A 7385-nucleotide genomic window follows, 5' to 3' on the forward strand; every position below is an offset into this window, starting at 1 on the left:
TTTCATAATTACCCTGGTCAGAAAATGTTGTTTGTTTGGGGGGGTACGGGGGCATGGTCCCCTAGAAAATTTAGATTTCCCTGGTGTACATATGTGGATTTTTAAGACGTTTTAAAGGGGTGGTTCAGTGTTTTTTTTCTAGGCTTGATTGTGTTTTTGGGGCACAGTTTAACATGTCTTAATGCTTTGTTTTTTAAAAAAAACGTATTTTTCATATATTTTACCTTTATTCTACACCTCTGTTTCCATTATCATTTGAACGGCTCATTTGACTTCCTGCTTCTATGAAGCCACTCCCTCCGAAATACGCAATGTGCTCAGATTGGTTAGCTGGCCCAGTGTATCGTGATTCACTGAAGTGTCCGGAAACGCCACGCCCCTAACCATTTGTTGTTACCAGAGCCATTACATGTGCTTCAGTGGAAATGTAAATAATGGCGTCTATATTGCTGTATCAAATTGAGCCCGAATCAGACCCAGATGAAGAGGGTCAAGCAGAACCTCTGCAATCGCGGCTTTTAAAGGGTTAGTTCACCCAAAAATGAAAATACTGTAATTTATTACTTACCCTCATGCCGTTCCACACCCGTAAGACCTTCGTTAATCTTCGGAACACAAATTAAGATATTTTAGTTGAAATCCTATGGATGAATCAGTGTATCGAATCATGATTCAGATCACGTGTCAAACTGCCAACGGCTGAAATCACGTGACTTTGGCGCTCCGAACCGCTGATTCGACACCCTAATTCATTATGCTCCGATGCTTCCTGAAGCAGTGTTTTGAAATCGGCCATCACTAAATAAGTCTTTTTTTTTTCTTTTTTTTTTGGCGCTCCAAAAATATTCTCGTCGCTTTATAATATTAATATTGAACCACTGTACTCACATGAACTGATTTAAATATGTTTTTAGTACATTAATGGATCTTGAAAGAGGAAATGTCATTGCTCCCTATGAAGGCCTCACTGAGCCATCGGATTTAAACAAAAATACCTTAATTTGTGTTCCGAAGATTAACAAAGGTCTTACGGGTGTGGAACGGCATGAGGGTGAGTAATAAAGGACAGAATTTTCATTTTTGGGTGAACTAACCCTTTAAAGGACGTTTATGAATGGTATTTCATTTAGTATTTGTGTCAAAGTGTTTAGATATGCTGTCACTGCTGTTTGTTAGCTTTCAATATACGGTTTTATCCTGATTAAAGTTTTACTGTAGCTGAATACATGACTGAGTAGTAGCATTTTTGTAAAGGTAGCGTTTAATTTATAGTATGAACAACTGTTTGTCTATGAAAGTAAAAGTTTGTTGGTGTTTGTAGAATTTAGCTAACTGGCTAGCGAAGCAAAAACGAGTTGGTCTTTGTTTACGTCCTTGATGCAACCAAAAATAGCAACAGAACTATACGTTTAAAAGACATGTAGAAACAATAAAACATACTTACAGTCTGGGGCAGATAAACAGCAGCTTCTGCTTTTAAAGTGGGAACTGCTCCATCTTTCAGTAAAAGCCTTTGAGCAAATCCAGCATTGAACTCATGTAGATTCTGGAAGCTGTCTTCAGTGCCGCATCCAGTGTAGAAAATAACACTGATTATAATGGGTTCTATTATCTTTTGTCGCGCCGCTCGCGTTCGGTGTACACAACTCTTCCGCTTCCATATGCTGCGCCACATGGCCTCGCCCACTTTGTTGCGTGTTCCTGAGGGCAGTGTTTTGCAGGGTTTATGATGTCACCAACCCGGGAAGAAGCTCGTTGTTGTCCAAACCAGTCGTTTTTGTAGGCATTAAACTAACTTTGAATCACTAGGCCATAGAGAAGTCACAAAGCTTGTAAAAACAGACTCTTCTGCCTCAATTTATAGACAAACTTTTCTATAAATGAACATGCACCCCAGGACATTGTGCGTATGATTATAACTGTCTTGTAAAGTGTCTTTTGTTTTGTATTTTGTTTTATGCATGTCTTATGTGCGAACTACTAGTTCATGTAACCTCACGTATATTGTGTCTCCAATCAAATTAATGCTCATTTCATGACTTACACTTTCATGTATAACTTCCTCATAGGATGCATTTTGCAATTTGTGTTTGCTGTATTAATTGGAGTATAAATGAAAACAATCCCAGGCCCAGTTTAATCATGCTCAAAAACAGAGGAATTTCCCACTTATTGATCAGGTTGACCCTAAGAGGTGTAGCTTCTCCCAGACTTTAAAGAGTGACACACAGCTCCCCCTCCCTCTCTCTTGCCTCCTCCGGCCAACACTCCACATCTGCTGGGTGTTCCACGGCCAGGCCTCAACCAGCACCCCATATGCTTACCTAGAAGAGAGAAAGAACTCTTCCCTACTACAAGAGTCAAACTAACCATGCAAGTTTGTCATCGTTTCTTCATTCAACACAGGAGAAATCCATGACTTCCGGGTGAATGCTGGCGCTATTAGCTGCCACTGCTCAGAGAGGGCATTTTAAAACTCTCTAGTTCTTCTAAATCTTCCTGCACTTATGAATGCATTTACGAACTGTTACAAACTATTTTAAGGAGTCACTATGACTTGTGTGTCCAAGCTCTTTCCAGTTCCTCTAATAAATTTTCTACCAAGCTAATGCCCAAGTGGGAGTACCAGCTGAAGTAAAAAGCAAAACAGGGCCAATAAATTACACTGTGTGCTGAGGTAACTCACCTAAAACTGATGTATTTAACATGGTTAATCTGAAGCGTTATTACGGACACTCTACTTTGACGTCATCGCCTGGGGTTTATAAGGCTGCTTTCTAAATTGTGTATATATGTCAACTGTCTGTGTATAATTGTGTTCCCATTCAGTCGGTCACATTCGACGTACGTCGGACAGACCGACGAATAGGAATCTCGCTAGAGAGGCCAATCTACTTAGAGTGTAACTACAACGAGCCAATGCACATTGGCATGCAATCATATGCATCAGCTGCTCGCCTCGCAGCGCGGGTATATAACGAGCAGCAGGTGCGTTGCATCTTCAGCTTTTCGCTTCGGAGCCAAATGGTGTTTGTTCCTGTTCTCTGCAAGCAAGTGTCTGCTAGAAGACGAGTCAAGCTTTTTGGTTGAACTTCTCTTTTTTTCGAGTGCGGGCGAACAGCACTGCAGCGGGGTCGAAGTCCTCTCTTTATTTTCTGTTTTTTGTTTCGTTTGCCATTATAGAGCAAATAGCTGTTTTGACAGCGTCAGAAGGCTGTTCTCACGTCCGGTACGGTGCGCTTCGAGCGCTGAAAGCCGTTTTTACAGCAGGTAAGAGTGAGCGCCTTCAAAGAGAGAAAGAGCACACGACAGGCTACACACAATCCCTGTCTGTGTTGCGGCGGCCGTTCCCCTGCGTGCTTCAGCACTCTAAAAGAGTAAAGTCCCTAAAAGAGCTTACACAAGTAGAGCTTGCGTCTTTTTAAAGATGACATTCTATTTGTGTGTTTCTGGATGCGGTCGTTTCCTGTCCTCACTGATGGCCACGATCACTGTTTCACATGTCTGGGCGCATGCTGAAACAATGTTCGTGGGTGCTTCATGTTTTCGTATGAGAACATGATCACATCGACACACCGGTCGTGACTCTTCTTTCTCCGGGAAGCCTGAGTCCCCTCTGTTGTTGGCCAGCTGCCACTTGTGTGTAAAAGCACAGCCGCGGGTCTGCCCGACACTCTGGGAGACCGCGGAGATCAGCGAGAGCAAACCTCTCGCTCCTCTGCCTGTCGTGTGCCGTCGAGCTGTCGGGCTGCAGCGCGGGTTGTCACGGCAACCCAGCGCTCGCTCGGCACTCTAGATGCGCGGTCTCCTTGCCTAATCTCCATTGTAGCGCCACATTGTAGCGCCACTTTGGTGAAATGGCTTGGGTGACTTGAGGTTGAGGGGTTCCTTCGGGGAACCAACCCCCTAGGGCCCCTCCCTCTCTAGCGCATTACATGCTGTGCAGCTTCTGGATTGGATTGCTGGTCCTTTTCATAGGGGAACCTAGCATTTCATTCAGGGCTCCAGCTGAGGGTCAGATGTCGATTGCAGCATCGGAGAGAGGGCTGTTATGCTCTGGAAATGAGGGTGACGCTGCCCACTGTAATGGTGTGTGCTTATGCTGACTCAGATTCAGAGTTTACAGCCATGCTTTCCCGGGTGTTCCGGATGTGCATGGAAAAACTTGGCAGTATGGAGCTATATTGGTGCCATAAATATGGAATGCCAAAAGTGCCAAAATCTGCATAAGTTTTTCCTCTCTCACTACCCTTATGGGTGGGGTGGCTGTTCACAGACCACACCCACCCTGCATGTGAGGCCAAGGCACTCTTTATGCATGAAGGTAGTTCTGAGCCGGGGTTGAGCTGCGCTTGTTGACTAACCGTGATCAAAGTCACAGTGCAGGCCTTCGGCCAGACGATGTCCACCTCAGTGGTCCAGAAGCGCCCCCCTGGCTTACTTTGCTGAGGTGCAAGAGGTCGTCAAGCTAAACGCTTTCTCGACACTCCCATCTCACAAGGTGGCCTTTTCGGTGACACTGTCGGGGACTGAGCCCAGCAGTTCTCCTCAGTTAGTGGCAGACCGGGGAGCCTCCCCCGACAAACCATTGAGTTCCTCGTGGGCCCTCAGTCTGCTCGTTGCCAAGGGTGTTGTCCCCTGCAGAAAAAAAAAAAACTCCGGCCCAGTCTGCTCTACTGTGTCCGCTGCAGGAAAATGACGCCTCCCGTCTCTGCTACTGTTTAAGTGGTTAGTGAAAAATCACCCCTGAGACGGGTGACCCAGAGATGGGTGGGGCTCCACGGCCGGGTCCCGAGATGGGCGTGGCAACGCTGCACGTTCCGGGTGGCAATCACTCAGGAGTGCCGCCAAGCCTTCAGCCCGTGGTCGGACCCCTTGTTTCTTCAGGCTGGAGTGCCCCTAGAGCAGGTGTCCCGGCATGCTGTGGTATTCGCAGATGCCTCTGCCACAGGCTGGGGTGCGGACGGGCCCCCATCTGCATTGGCACATCAACTGCCTCGAGTTGCTAACGGTACGCCTTGCTCTGTGCCGCCTCAAAGGGCCGCTACGGGGCAAGCATGTACTGGTTCGTACAGACAACACTGCGACCATTGCGTACATCAACCGTCAAGGTGGTCTACGCTCCCGTCGCATGTCGCAACTCGCCCGCCATCTCCTCCTTTGGAGTCAGAAGCATCTGAGGTCGCTTCGTGCCATTCATGTTCCCCGTGTGCTCAACCGTGTAGCCGACGAGCTATCACGAGCTGCGCTGCCAAGAGAGTGGCGACTCCACCCCCAGGTGGTCCAGCTGATTTGGAGAGAGTTCGGAGAGGCTCAGGTAGACCTGTTTGAATCACCAGAAACCTCCTATTGCCGGTTGTTTTACTCCCTGTCCGAGGGAACACTCAGAACAGATGCACTGGCGCACAGCTGGCCCCGGCGCCTTCGCAAATATGCGTTTCCCCCAGTGAGCCTACTTGCACAGACCCTGTGCAAAGTCAGGGAGGACGAGGAGCAGTTCCTGCTAGTTGCGCCCTATTGGCCCAACCGGACCTGGTTCCCAGAACTCTCACTCCTCGCGACAGCCCCTCCCTGGCCCATTCCTCTGAGGAAGGACCTTCTTTCTCAGAGACGGGGCACTCTCTGGCACCCGTGTCCAGACCTCTGGAAACTCCATGTCTGGTCCCTGGACGGGACGCGGAGGTTCTAGGTGACTTACCCCCCGAGGTACTTAACACCATCACTTCGGCACGTGCACCGTCTACAAGACGGGCTTACGCCTTGAAGTGGAACCTGTTCGTCGAGTGGTGTTCTTCTCGTCGAGAGGACCCCCGAAGATGCTCGATCGGTGTCGTGCTTTCCTTCTTGCAGCAGGGGTTGGAGCGTAGGCTGTCCCCCTCCACCCTCAAAGTCCATACTGCTGCTATCTCCGCATATCATGACCACATAGATGGCAAGTCTGTTGGTCAGCACGACCTGGTCGCCAGGTTCCTTAGCGGGGCGAGGCGATTGAATCCTCCTCGTCCTCCCTCCATACCCTCTTGGGACCTTGCTCTGGTGCTGAGAGCACTTCAGATTGCTCCCTTTGAGCCCTTGCAATCAGCAGACTTAAAGATTCTGTCTATGAAGACTTTGCTGCTGGTTGCATTGGCCTCCATCAAGAGGGTAGGGGACCTGCAGTCTTTTTCGGTCGACGAATCGTGCCTAGAGTTCGGGCCGGGTGACGGCCACGTGGTACTGAGACCCCGGCCTGGCTATGTGCCCAAGGTTCCTACCACTCCCTTCTGGGACCAGGTAGTGAGCCTGCAAGCGCTGCCCCCGGAGGAGGCAGACCCAGCCCTGGCTTTGCTCTGTCCAGTTCGCGCTTTGCGACTGTACATAGACAGAACTCAAAGCTTCAGGACCTCAGACCAGCTCTTTGTCTGTTATGGAGGCCAGCAGAAGGGAAAGGCTGTCTCCAAGCAGAGGATGGCCCACTGGATAGTGGATGCCATCGCCCTGGCTTACCAAGCTCAGGGCGTGCCCTGCCCACTCAGGTTGCATGCGCACTCCACGAGAGGCGTCGCATCTTCCTGGGCGCTGGCTCGTGGCGCCTCGCTAACAGACATCTGTAGAGCTGCGGGCTGGGTGACACCTAACACGTTCGCTAGATTCTATAGCCTTCGTGTTGAGCCGGTCTCCTCCCGTGTTCTCACCTCAGGTCAGAGGCACGGAGAGGCCCCGGCTTAGTGTCGGCTTGCTGCGCTTACATGCGCTTTTTCTCCAGAGAGTCCCTACAAGGCAGACCCTGTTGAGTCCTCCGATCTCCCTTCGGCAGCCGACGTGGCGGAGCGTCTGGCGCTAGGCCTATACTCCGTTGTATCCTTGAGAACCGGGTTTAGGCTGGGTACCATATGTGTGACCCTACTGGGATCCCATATGTCTAGTTCCACGGTTGCTCCTATACGAAGCCCGTGTCTTTCCCTCTGGGAGAACCCGCCTCTCATCGAGTTGGAGTCCCCAGTTCTTCCATACGTAGTACAGCAGCGTTCCTTTCCCAGCAGAAGGGTGCGCTTTCCCAGCGTTATCCAATAGAATCACTGAATGGGTTTTGGGGAACAGCAGTGATCGACACTCTCTGTGTTAGCCCTGTCCCACTGTCCGTAGGCAAGGGGGTTCAGGTGGCTTACAACAGAGCGCTGGAAGGGGGCAGCTCCTGTGGCGCTTTGGTAGGGATTTCTATTCGTCGGTCTGTCCGACGTACGTCGAACGTGACCGACTGAATGGGAACGTCTCGGTTACAAAGGTAACCCTCGTTCCCTGAAGGAGGGAACGGAGACGTACGTCCCGTCGCCACAGTCGCTGTACCCCGCTGATGCTGCCGCCTATCCGGTTCGGCTCCTCAGCGAAAACCTGAAGATGCAACG

Source organism: Ctenopharyngodon idella, chromosome 3 (genome assembly GCF_019924925.1).
Source record: "Ctenopharyngodon idella isolate HZGC_01 chromosome 3, HZGC01, whole genome shotgun sequence".
Taxonomy (NCBI): domain Eukaryota; kingdom Metazoa; phylum Chordata; class Actinopteri; order Cypriniformes; family Xenocyprididae; genus Ctenopharyngodon; species Ctenopharyngodon idella.